The sequence below is a fragment of the Puma concolor genome, chromosome D3, assembly GCF_028749965.1.
Source record: "Puma concolor isolate L17-30 chromosome D3, mPumCon1.1.hap2, whole genome shotgun sequence".
NCBI lineage: Eukaryota > Metazoa > Chordata > Mammalia > Carnivora > Felidae > Puma > Puma concolor.
In genome coordinates, this window is record NC_141678.1 from 92,794,337 (window position 1) to 92,805,534 (window position 11,198).

Consider the following 11,198-nt stretch of genomic DNA (forward strand, 5'->3'; position numbering starts at 1 on the left):
GGGATAAATTCCACAGGCGACTTCTGAAGGGTTAGCTCGACCACTAATTACATGACTCCAGCTGGTCCCGTCATTATTTCCATCTTCAGGATGACGGAGGCTCGGTCTTCTCCGACGGTGGGTCCTGCCACACCCATCTTCTCCCATCCTTGCTTGGGAGTCAGACAGACCAGGCTCGAACCCCAGATCTGCGGGTCTATCTCCAGGCAATCCTTCTTACCTTGTATGTCAACTTCTGCGTCTGGACATGGGACGGATAAAACTTGACGGACCAGGCGGTCCTGAGGATACAGTGGGTTTGTTGACTTGAGTGACGGTAACGGAGCCCGGCAGCAATTAGTGTCCCAGAAAATGTAGCTTCTGGTTGCTAGTCAGAGTGCATTTCTGATCTGATTTAATCCTTGGGGCAATCCAATTAGATGACTCACATCATCCTTTGATGGGAGAAGAGCTTGAAGGTCAGGGATGAAATGATTGACCCACATTCTTGTGCTTTTCACTACTCTTCACTGTGTCCTTGCCGACCTTCTCCGTGCAGCCTGGTGTTTGCTACGTGTCTCCTTTTCACCTTGATTTGATGTGATTTTAACACCACAGCAGCAGGTATACAAGTGAGACATGCTAGCAGCCATTGTAGGTGGAGCTGGGACGGAGAACCCGGCACAGCTGGCCTCTGGCTCCCAGGTCAGCAGTGGGCCAGCTGCTTCTGGAACAGCCATGGATGCCAGGTCTCTGGGATTTACAAGGATCAATACGGCCTGTGCAATTCAGAGAGCTGCAGGTAAGGGCTGTTTCCTGACAGAACGCCCATTTTGTTACTGCTACTGAAGTACTTTAGTAACAGCTGCATAAATAGGGTGCTTGAGAAAAACACAATACATTAATAATAGAAAAACCCGAGGGAACACTTGGCCATCAAGAGCGTGAGCAGGGGAGGGGTAGAGAGAGAGAGACACAGAATTCGAAGCAGGCTCCAGGCTCCGAGCTGTCAGCACAGAGCCCGATGCCAGGCTCGAACCCACGAATCGCGAGATCATGACCTGAGCCGCAGTCGGTCGCCCAGCCGACTGAGCCACCCAGGCGCCCCCTAAACATAGTCTTAAACCGTCTCCCATAAGATATTTCTAAATTACGGTGGGAAAAAATCATAACCTTAACGTACGGAGGCCTGGAAGACACCGTCTTAGGGAGATGACCAACATTAACTGGCTGGCCCTCCTGACCATGTGCCCCCTGACAGGACACCAAGAAAAGTGTGACCCCAACGTGCGCCATGGGGACAGGCTCATGGGAGTCAGCAGGCAATCTTCACAATGTTATGTCGTGAAACAGGAAGCCGGAAGAACGGCCCCCACTGAAGGCCACTGGGGGGACACGTGACAACCACACGCAACTCACGATCCTGGAGTTTATTTTGTCATAAAGTACATTTTGGGACAATTGGGAAAATCTGAAAAAAAAAAAAAAACAGTAATAAAACAGTTTAACCATAAATTTCTCAATTTTTGTCATTGCACATTATGTCCCGTTGTTTGTTGGAAATACGCACACCCGGAGCTCGTCAGGATTCAGAGACAAAGAGCAAATAGTGAAGCTCGTGCGGTAAGACGATAGCAACGGGGGAGTATGGGCGAAGGTCATGGGACTTATTTGGATCATTCTTGCAACTCTTTACAGGTCTGAAAATGTGCCAGAAGGATTCCCAAACCTCCATGGGCGGTAGAGGGCAGGGAAGAATCTGAACCTTTAATAGAAATGATCCCTGCATTTGCATTCTCTTTTTTGAGGAAAAAATAGTAAACAGAGTGCATAAGCTCCAATATAAATTCAATAAGATTATTAATGAGAAGATGTTTAAAACTTTTGGATTGGAAGACTCCAAAATTAAAATGTTTTCAATCAAATTATTTTTAAAAATGAATAATTGTCGGACCCAGAAGGCTGTGTAGTTGTTTTAAAATTGTAGTGGCTTTGGGGCACCTGGCTGACTCAGAAGAGTGAATGACTCTCGATCTCGGGGGCGTGAGTTCAAGCCCTCCATTGGGCATAGAGAGTACTTTAAATAAAACGTAAAAAATGAAAAAAAAATTGTGGCTTTGAGTAATCCAAACTTTGCAAACATCAAGAATTGAAGAAACACACTATAAAAGTTAAGATCCTCAAATCAGTGTTTTCGACGTGATCTTAAAACAATTAAGGAGGTGACTTTTATGACCCAATAGAGGTAATGTAAGTGTCAGGATGTACATTATAGTAATAGCATGAGCTGACTGAAGCATTTTGTGTCCTCCTGGAGAAATGCCTGGTGTTCCTACATACCCGAGTACTGGACGTCTACACGTAAGTGCCTCAACACCGAATAACTTGCTTTTTTGCTTATATTTACAAACTAACGTGCATGCTTTTTGCATGACATTGTCATACTTAAGAACGATATTTATATTTTATTTATATTTATATAAATATTTATATTTATATTTATATTTTATTGTTTCAATCAAATTTTTACCTTGCTTACGGGATCCAAGAAAACTAAGGTTGATCCAAGGTTGGAAGCAAATGAAACATATTTAGTAACGCCTACATTCCCTCAGGAGGGTCACATAAAGTAAATGTGTTTATGTTGCGCACAGTCGAACTTACAAATAATCGGTCTTTGTGCAGTTCGCTGCGGGCAGAAGTGGATGATGAGACAGCGTAGTGTTTGACCACTCATGTTTCCTGCATTTCTTCCTTTCCTCCATGTTCCGGTGCTCTCACGCCCACACTGCGGAGGCCTCTGGGAGGCCCGTGGCTAGTCTTACCCCTTCAACGGTTCATTCCTGGCTAACAGGAGAACAGGTTTCATAACCCAAGTCCTAGAGTGTGCATCCCAGACACACGGGGGACTTTGGGGGGACAGAGAAATTCTCACTGTGGAATGTGGGCAGCACAGCAGCCTGGCCCTGTTGGCGAGGATTCTGGGACACTTAGGTCCTAGTGATGAGCTAATATAGAATGACTGACATGAATTTATTTCCTCCTTGGCTTTCTTATTGAATCTCCTTCTAGTTAGGGTATCAGAGCACGAAAATATGCACGACTCAATTTTCAAATTGTCATCACTTGTACTCCTGCAATGGGGACAACAAAAACAAAATGATGTTTGCTTTCTAGATTTCATTACTTGCCACATGTGTGCGTATGGTGTTTAAACACGAGATCCTGACAAGCCTTGGCAGAAGTTATGCAGCGAACACATGATGAAACCAGCAGGTACAGACACAGCCCTGGAAAAGACGGGCTCATCTGCCTGAAAACTGTCTCCTGCTCAGAGGTTGCCAGCACCCCAGGAAATCACTTGTCCCCACGTACTTGAATAATAGCACCCATTGTAACATCTCTAATCAACGTGTAAGAAGAGAAGAGTGTGCTTGCTTAACGCGTGTGTTTATCAGCTGTGGCTGACCTCCCCTCCCGACTGCATTAGAAAAATAATCTCAGGGGCGCCTGGGTGGCGCAGTCGGTTGAGCGTCCGACTTCAGCCGGGTCACGATCTCGCGGTCCGCGAGTTCGAGCCCCGCGTCGGGCTCTGGGCTGATGGCTCGGAGCCCGGAGCCTGCTTCCGATTCTGTGTCTCCCTCTCTCCCTGCCCCTCCCCTGTTCATGCTCTGTCTCTCTCTGTCCCAAAAATAAATAAACGTTGAAAAAAAAAATTTTAGAAAAATAATCTCCAAGCTCAACAGAGGTGTTAAGTGTCTCCGAATACGAATCTTCATAACACATTCAGGTGATCATGTTGTGGACTGTGCAGATGTTCTGGGGTCACACGTTTAAATCCCCAGCTCTATTCAGCTGACCTACAAAATGAAGAAGATGAGGTTAAGTTCTTGAATATCCACTATGTTGAATATCCTGCGTTTGGGCCTAGGTTTAAGGTCCTGTCGTACAAGAACAGAAGGAGAGGGTCTTTTACTCAAGGGTCTTATTGAATAATTGGGGAAATAGGGCATAAACTCACGACACCTCAAAATGGAGAGCTCCTCTGGGAATGTGCAACGATGACAAAGACCGGGCACATGCAATCCAAGACAGAGACTGAAAACGTCCTGCCACTTGTCTTTCTATCCTGCCGGATGGAACATTCTCTTCCGTCGTAGGCTGGCATAGGACCTAGGGGCTTGCAGGATGGTTAAGGGCTAGCACAGTCAGGTCAGAAGCCAGGCAATTCTGCTCACCTCGCTGTCTGGGCAAGAGGGGACATGTCTGAAATGCTTTGCAAATGAGTCTCCATCAATATGTGCGTACCTGCTACAAAACACAGTCATGCCTGAGCGCGCTTCTGAGAGGAGGACGGTGTCACTCAACAGTGTGTGTTCTGTCGTTGTCAGCCGTTTCTAGCAAGATTGTAAATTCTGATCCACTGCAACGATTCTGTTTCTCTGCAGCAGATCGGGTAGGAGATGCCCTTCCTTCCAGCCCTGTGTGCAGATGGGGAGTCATGCCCCGACCCCTATGATCTGCATACGTCTGCCCGCACCCTTTGTCTCTTCTCTCCGGTGTATTTATTAGTTCGATAATTTGGTTCTATCGCTATGGCCACACGGATGTTTGTGTTAGCCTTTGGGTTGTATTCCAATGTGGCTATGTTCCAGAACCACTTTATATATTTCTCTTGTTCAAATTGTTGCTGCTTTGGCCGCTGGGAGCTCTTTCCGGGTTTCTCCTGTGTTCCTTTGACAAAACTTCATCACATGTGAGTTTTTGAAGGTGTTTTGTTGGTTTGGTTTTGTTGTTTGCTTTCGGTTAGCATTCCCGTACTTTCTGGCGTTACTAGACTGTTCTGTTTCTTCTGGTGTATTTCCTGCCCCCGTCCTAGTAACTCCCAGAAACCCTGGGATTCCGATTACTGGAAAGTGGTATTAGAAACCAAGGTGTGCGTTCCAGGCGTGCTCACTGGTACAGAGGTGTCTTTGCGTTTAGTTCTCCTCAGTTGCCAGAGCAAGGGAACGCACATAAGCAAACTACCTGGCGTGTGTGCTTGCCTGTGACCGTTTCCATTTGCACAGATCTGCACCTGTATGGGGGCAAATGTGTTTCTCCCTCCCTTTGACTCAGAGCCATCACCACTGGGATCATGTCACTTCACCCCCTTGCTTCTCTGTAACCTCCTCTCCAACAGTGAGGAGCCCGGCCCCCACCACCTGCTGCCCCTTTACGTAATTGTTCGATTCCAGTCTGCACGCGCGCTGGCTTGGGAATGGTTAACCTGCGCCCACGTGGGAAATCACTAACTAGAGTCAATGCCTGGGTGCGGACATTGGTCTGTGGCCTTACAGGTCTTGGCTGTTCTGCTCTGTGTTGTTCATTCTTTTTGTGTGTGTGACTCAGTTTGGAAGTGTCTATTGACCTATCCACAATCTCAGGGACTCTGCCTCCGCTGAGTCGAGTCTATTCGTTAGCACTGCCGACCCCCCCCCCCCAAGCTTCTTCATCTCTCTCACCGAGTTTGGTTTCTCACATTTAATTCTGATTCTTTCTTGGACCTTCCACTCTCTGCGTTGACAGTATCCATCTGCTCTCACGTGTTTTCTCTCCTCTTATTAGAGCCCTTCACATATTAATCCCAGTTCTCGTAAATTCTTCACATGACGATTCCAGCCTCTGTCCCGTATCCAACTCTGGTGCTGGCGACCGCTCATCTCTTGCCTCCATCACGCCTTGTACACTTTGCGTTGAAAGCCAGACGTGTTGTACTGTGTGACGGGGAGGTACCCCAGCTTTGGTGTGAGGATTCATGTTAATCTGGCCAGGGGTTCTGCCTGTTCAGTGCTTGCTGTCCCTCTGGTGTCCCTACCTTTGCCTGTCCCTTGAACCCAGACTTCCCCGAATGCTCGTCGGAGAGAGAGAGGGTCTGTGTTCCCACACAGGAGCCCTGCTGGCATGCAGTGAGGTTGGAGGAGGGCAGGCTTCTGCGTTCTTTGAGCTACATCTCGTGTCGGAGCTGGTCTGCGTCCGGGGCTGTGGCTTTCACGTGCCTCTCCAGTGACACTCATTCTGTCCTGGGCCCTGCATGCTGGCTGGCTGCCTACTCTCCTTCACGACCCCCTCCCCATGTTGACTATGATGTCGGGAACATGTAACTTCTTCTTCTGGAGAGATGGGAGGATGGTTGGACTCCTCCCCAGCTACTCTGAGGGCCTGACAGCTTTCTCCCCCCAGAGGGAGCTTTTGTAGAGAGAAGGTTCTGGGCATGCCTCAGCCTGTTGCACCTCCCTTCCTGCGGCCAGGGCCAGGATAGGTCTTGACTGTGAAAACCCAGTGAACTTCTCAGTTTCCAGCAATTCATCAAAACAACCACCTCCCGTTCCTCCCAGTGGAGGCTCCAGCAGCTGCTGTTTGGGACCAGCTCATCCTGGCTGTGATTCTCTGGATAAACCTGTCTCTCCAGATTTCTGGGTACACTGTGTCCTGACCTCCCTTCTCCTAGTTTCTGAGAAAAGCCATCAGCTTTTAGTCTGTCCAGTTTGATCTTATTGCAAGGACGGGAGTGATGGTTTACAGGTTCCTTACATGTCAGAGTGCCAGAATTCTATTTTAAGTGGTGTTGAGGTTTGCCTTCAGGATACATTACCTTCATAAAAGGAGCAGGAAATGTTCCCATTTTTTCCAAAACATAAAACCAACTCAACTTTTGAAGTCCATCTTTAAAGTTGGATGTATGAGGTTATGACCTTAGAAATAACAACAGAAGCCTCGGTTATTTGTTTTAATAAAATATTCTGATTTGACGATATGACCTCTAAAATCACCCCAAAGTAAATTTAATTAATGTTTTCCAGTCTCTCCTGGTTCTTACTTTATTGTTCCAAGTATACATTTTTTTCCGATAAACTTTTAAATTTTAAAATATTTGGCTCTAAATTTTAAATTGGATTAACAAACAGTCGGTAGGAAAAACTCCAGGGTAATTTTGATAATTGTGCAGTGGAATGAAGTTTAACTTCCTGGAGGAACATGTTTCTGTCCATTCATTTCAATGCAATTCAATTCAAAAAAAGTACACTGATTCCTACCCTTGAATCATTACTTGGCCGAGTCATTTTTCCTCATATCCACTCTGTGCTCCCACTGGAGACACAAACATGATTAATATTGTTTCCTTGATCTAAAGGAAGGGTGAGCAGTGAGGAGAGAATGGTTTGCATGAGAGGAGTCTAGCTGATGCTAGAAGTCAAGGACGCCCTTCTGAAGAGAAGTGAAGACAGATTTGGGGATGGGCGGCTTCGTACTGAGGGCTGGGACGCGGTCCTTGTCGTGATGTGCTTGGTGTGACTAACGAAGGGATGAGTGAGGTTCTCATGTTTTACAGGATGGGGAGGGAACCATGAACGGAAGAAGCAATTTCTGCGAGCAGGCATGGAACAACACGATAAATCCAGGAGGGTGGATTTTGTTCACGCTTCTGCTCCCTTTGATACGTGTATATGAGGTTTCATCTTTAGCCTGTAGTAGAATTACTGAATGTTGAACTAGCCGCGCACACCTGGGAAAAACCCACGTGTTCGTAACGTGTAGTTTTTTGCACACTGCCGGACTTGATTTTCCAGGGCTTAAAATTCGAATTGTTGGATTTGACCTCTGCCAGACTATGTGAACTCTCACCGGAGGAGTTCCATTACAAAATCGAAAACTGGAAACTAACTGGTGGAAATTTTACAAAATAGGGTCCATGTATCAGACAAATGAGCTAGATTAAATAGTTCCTTTCTAGCCCTAAAATATCTATCATACTGTTGTATTACTGGTGAGGACATTTTGCACCCATTTGCTGGCCTCTTACAAAATTTTTTTTAATGTTTTTATTTATTTTTGAAGGAGAGAGAGAGACAGAGCATGAGCAGGGGAGGAGCAGAGAGAGAGGGAGACACCAAATCCGAAGCAGGCTCCAGGCTCTAAGCTGTCAGCACAGAGCCCGATGCGGGGCTTGAACTCACGAACCTTGAGATCATGACCTGAGCCGAAGCCGATGTTCAACCGACTGAGCCACCCAGGCGCCCCTAGTCTCTTAGGAAAGTCTTTGAAATAGCTCAGACAAGAAATTATAAGTTGAACTAGGTGAGCGCCAGTGGGGTGGATGTTGGGGTGTGTGATCCCAACATGGGAACAATTCACATAACAGGACATGCCTCTGATTGCACGTCCTGGATTTCTCAGCAATAAGGAAAATAGGGCTAATGTCCAGCAAGATTCACAGCCATCCCAGAATATTAAATGGCACAAATAATAAATGTGAGGCTCATAATAAAATGTGCATCCATCATTGAATTGAGGCCCTGCATGATCCCTGGAAGGAAGCCCTTGGGAGTGTGGTGTTGTCTTCCTGTGACACCCTGGGAGACGTGAGTGAGTTAAATGCAGGTAGAGTTTTGTGGCCAGTTAGAGTGGCAATCAGAATATCTGGCAACCACAAATGCAGATATAGAAGGATCTGGCAAAGAGAAACCCGTGGGCCAGTTGGAGGAGAGCAGGTGCGCGTAGTGGAAGTCAGCAGGTGGTGACAAGGGGGCTTCCTGTATTAGGTGTCCATGGAGGGAGCAGGCAATGGCGTGTCTTTTAACTTTAACAACTTCGTATTCGTATAAAGTACTTGATGAAGACACCTGGATTCGTTTACACAATATTGCAAAACTTGACCTTTATCAGACTGTTCAGGAGGCCCGTAGTATGATCTGTGGATCACATTTATGTTTCTATTGAGGATGGTTTTTGTTTTATTAAAATAGCACAAAAGATATTTGCCTCTCATTCAATTACTGATATAAGCATAACTGATATAAGCATAACTGATATAAGCCTTTTCATTTTATACATTTTTTTTTCAGGAGAAACACCCCACTGTCACCTGTTTGAATGACTCCTTCTCCACATCAGCAGGCTTTCCAACCCGACTTGCTTGGGTTCCTGGAACGCGCTGGGAACACTCCCTCCCTGATTTCCATATGGGTCACTTTCAAGCTCCGTTCTGATCGTGGAATTTAAAACCATAACTCCTTAGCGTGAATTACCATCTGACATGCTGTGTGTTTTACTTAGCTATCTACACATCCCCTACCTACATCGTCTCTTCCCAACTTAGAATTAAGATCCACGAAGGTAGGAATTTTTGTTTTGTCCAGGGATGAGCTCTCAGGATTGAGACCAGTGCTAGCAACAGGGGAAGCTGTCACTAAGCATATGTTGAATTAACTGATGAACAAAGAAACGAATTACCACCCATCCACCAAGCCAAAGTGTGAACATTTTTTTTTTTTTTGACAGGAAAGAGGATTTATTGGTGGGCATGAATAAGGAGGGGGAAACACCAAAGTTCTCATGAGTGTGGAGCCTGCCACCTGTCCCAGGGGCTGTGATGAGAGATATATTTGACCCCGCAGCCATCTGGGATGAGCTGCTCTCCAGCCACTTCGTCTTGAAATTTGTCCGCGTTAACTTAGCAATGCCCCACTTCTTGGAGCTGTGGATCTAGGGAGTGATGGAAGGAACAGGAACAGAAAGCCTGGACACCGGGGCAAGGAAAGGCAGGAAGGAACAAAGCCACAGCACAACTCATCTTCTGGTGGTCAGGGAGCTTGAACTTGGCCCTGTGTATGGCCTCGGTCACATCCTCCTTGTTCTACAGGTTGGTGCGGATGGACGTGGTGATTTGGCCAATGTGAACCCTGGCCGCTGTGATCTGGGGTTTTCCCAGCAACACCCAGGTGTCTACATTAAGTACCTTATATGAATCCAGGTGTCTTGGTTAAGGTCAGACACGACTGTCCACTGGAAAGGGCTATCTCCAGGGTCCCTCTTGGCAACCCATGCAATCAACAGGCTGCAGACGCCACTGAGGAGGCCGCTGTCTGCAGCCATCGGTCACTGGGTCCCCGTGGGCAAAGAGCTTGGCTGGTTGCAGACAGAGCGTGAAAATTCTTAAATTTGCCAGCCTGGTTCTTGCTGCTTCTTCCTCACAAATTGAGGCCAAGAAACAGACAGGGTTTTTTTTTTTTTAAGTTTTTTCAGGTTATTCCCTAGAAACTTTGAAAATACCCCAAATACCAGTGGTGCTTGGGATAGAACAAAGCCTCCATGAATTTGAGCAGGTTTAAGACTTTAATGCTGACTTCAGGTAATGTGAAGCTTGCCATTGCTCTCATGTTTAGTATTTCCCTTCATCGAATACATGACATGGTAGTTTCAGTTCAGAAAAGCAACGTGTTCCTATGTCATCAAGATCTTTAAAAAGCACTGTAAAGAAACCAAAGCGTGGGTTTTCGGCAAAGGCACCCACACAACGTAATGAAACTTATTTTATTAGCTCTTCACTAGACGAGAAGTAATGGCCATTTTGCGGGAGCTCATTAAGATAAGTGGAGATTGTAGTCAGCCTCATGCTCGAGGGGGCCCCCAGGGGAACTTATAACGGCAATGTCTCCCCTTTATGGACCTCCCAGCACCAGACTCTAAGCAATAATGCATCTCGTGGTTGGCATTGAACTGGCTTCTTCCTGGTAACTGCCCCAAAATTCGCATTGATGATTTTGCCCATTCTGTGCTGAAACAGGCACTTCATGGCACACTGAAGGCTCCTTTTATTGGCCTTACTGTACCACTTACTTGTTATTTTAGAAATTTTACTGAACTCTTTCGAACCCTCCGAACAGGGACATTACTAACAGTGTGTCGCTGCAAAGTTCGGAGAGCAGAGTCCAAGATTCCCGGAGGTACAGCTCAGGACTGATTCCTCCCAGCCCTTTCTTCTCCCAGGCGGGCCTCCTTCCTTCCCTGCCATCTTCATATCTGTCCCAGGACCCGAGGGAAAGACCGGTAAAAGTAAGGGGATGACTTCTCATCCACGTAATTGGCTTTAGGGTTATTCGGCAGGGGGTAGAGACAAAGAAGGAGTCATCGCTCTGGCAGTGACATTAGCAGCCAAGGGTGTTGTAGCCAAGACCAGTCATCGCGGAAACCAGCACAGGCTGGAGGTACCAGGAACTGATAACCAGCAAAGTCAAGAGAGCCTGAATAAGGGGCTAATAATCCCTGGGACCAGAGAAGCCAGCAAACGGACCCAAGGCTGGTGACACCCACTGACAAGGGGGGGAATCCCATAGCCACCTCTCCGACTCTCCACGACCCTCCCACATCTGACCACGTGTGAGAGCTGACCCCCAAGG

The 11,198-nt window shown here is 46.7% G+C and overlaps 1 pseudogene; it reads right to left on the bottom strand.

The window, feature by feature from the left end:
* Positions 1–9,812: 9,812 nt before the first annotated feature.
* LOC112868490 (small nucleolar RNA SNORA70) lies at positions 9,813–9,937 on the bottom strand (annotated as a pseudogene).
* Positions 9,938–11,198: the final 1,261 nt, after the last annotated feature.